This window comes from Mus pahari, chromosome 20 (genome assembly GCF_900095145.1).
Source record: "Mus pahari chromosome 20, PAHARI_EIJ_v1.1, whole genome shotgun sequence".
NCBI lineage: Eukaryota > Metazoa > Chordata > Mammalia > Rodentia > Muridae > Mus > Mus pahari.
Window position 1 is genome coordinate 10,504,727 of NC_034609.1, and position 2,340 is coordinate 10,507,066.

The 2,340-nt window shown below is 47.1% G+C and overlaps 1 pseudogene; it reads right to left on the reverse strand.

The window, feature by feature from the left end:
- Positions 1-825: 825 nt before the first annotated feature.
- Positions 826-2,340, reverse strand: part of LOC110337789 — a 6,228-nt pseudogene continuing 4,713 nt past the window's right edge.

A 2,340-nucleotide genomic window follows, 5' to 3' on the forward strand; every position in this document is an offset into this window, starting at 1 on the left:
GCAAATTTTGAGTGTAAAAGTTAAACTTTCAGTCAGTTCAAATTTTTCTATATTTGTTTAAAACATTATTCTAGTTTGTTATCTGTTGTTGTGATAAATCACTGGTCAAAATTAACTTGGGGCAGAGAAGATTTATTTCACGTCACACTTGTAGCTCACAATCTGTCCTCAGAGGGAGCCAAGGCAGGAACCTGAAGTCAGGGGCTGAGGCAGAGTCTATGGAGGAATGCTGCTTACTAGCTTAGTCCCCATGACTCGCTCTGCTTTCTTTGTTTTAATTTTTTAAACAAATCCCTTAATTTTACTTCATTTTCTCTACTAACACTGAATTAAATTGGATTAGAGCTTTAAATTAATACTGCATGTACCTATAGTGATATTTTTAAAAAGATTTATTTTATGTTTAATGGCTTTAGTTTAAGTATAATTTTCCCAGGCTGGCCTCAAGCTGTACAGCTGAGGTTAGTTTTGAACAATAACTCTTCTGCCTGCACCTCCCAAGTCCTGGGATTACAGGCATGCATGTCCTATGCCTGGCTTCAACAGTTTTATTAGAAACTAAGGCATGATATAAAAATGATGACTAATAATATCCATATTCTATCAGCCAAGCATCACTTGGCATTATGAAATTGTCCTGTGAGACAATCCTGGGTTTTCAATTCTTAATGAGCTTCCTTGAAGGACCTCCAATCCAGAATCTAAACAAGTAGTTTAGATTCTGTCCAGGCTGTGCCTGAGATCCTAGGGAAACTCCTGGAATTGGCAGGGGAAAGACATACAATAGCAGGAGTCCAACTGCAAGTATCTCTTGCTGCTTCTTCCTCAGCCTCCCTTCTTGAGGGTCAAGTGGATGACAGCACCACTGGCCATGCTGTAGTAAGCCAGGGAGTTGGAATTCTTGATGAAGATGCCTTCATACTGTAGTTTCTGTTTCCCTGCAGGTGTACCTGTGGCTTCATGAATCTTCAGTTTGATGACAGGTCTGTGAATGGGAGAATGAAGGCCAGACCCTGCAATTCAGCTTCCATTCCGTCTTATTATGCAGTAATTCTTCCTTGGGCATGAAGCTGTCCTTGGTCTTTAGTTTCTTGGCTCATCTTCCATGGGAGGTAGGGGGTGTACAGGAAAAAATTGGAGCTGGGGTTGGGACCAGAGCCACAGGTAGGGGCAGGCACAAAGGCTGTTGGCACAATCATAGGTGGGGGGGCTAGGATGGGAGGTGCTGCAGGAGGCATAGGTACAAAGTTGATCCTGGGTGCGAGGATGTTGGGTGGCATAGAGGGTGGCATAAGCCTGGGGGCAGCAGGAACACAGATACCATAGGTGGGGGAGGCATGGCAGGTACTGTAGCTACAACAGTAGTAGTGACCGGAGGTGGCACTGCAGGTGACTAGGGCACTGATGCTATGGGGGTTGCTGAGCTGGGGATATTGGTGGCTAACGATGAAGGTGGTGGCTGCTGAGGGATTTCATTGGGTTTGCTTGGGCCAATCTTCTTGCACCAGGCCTTTGGCCTTATGGATGGCCTGGATCTGCTCCTGGAGGGTGATGTTGGTCAGGGCAGCCTGCTGGGTCAGGGCCATGCTGCCTGAAAGGTCATCCCAAGTCACATTTTCCTCTGGCTTCTAGATCTCCTCTTCACCAATCTTCTTACCAATGGCCGTCTCTTCTACCCCAAAGATGTCAGTACATTGCTCAGCGAACTGTCTTTAAGCTGCTCTCGATATCCAGACCTGGTGCATAACCCTCATCATCACTCTCTCTCTGATGGAGCCATCCTGCTGCTCCAGTCAGTGGGGATCAAGAAGCCCAATGCAAATGTGTTCTTTCATTTTTCTGGCAGGAATCTTCTTCCCAGTGGTGGGGGATACAAGATACTCATCAGGAGCAGGAGTTGGAGGAAGGGGCTTGGAAGCTCTGGGGCTGGAGGCACTTTCTGTCCTTCATCATCTGAACCAGTCTGTAGTCCGACTAACCCAACAATGGGCAGCTGCGAAGTCCAAGGATCTAGTAGTTGCTCAGTCCCACAAGGCTAGCTGTTTAAGCCGGTCTTATGTAGAAGTAGGCTCCAATGGATGTGCCAGCAAGTAAGTACAAGCAAGAAGAGTAGGTGATTGGAGGTGTGTCTCCAGGAATCTAGGCGTGATCTGCAAGTCCACAACAGAGGGAGAAATACTGCTGGGATTGGAGGAGGTCAGGCTTGAGGGCGGAACTATGGAAGTTAAGGAAGCAACCTAGAAGCCGGGCGTGGTGGCGCACGCCTTTAATCCCAGCACTTGGGAGGCAGAGGCAGGCGGATTTCTGAGTTCGAGGCCAGCCTGGTCTACAAAGTGAGTT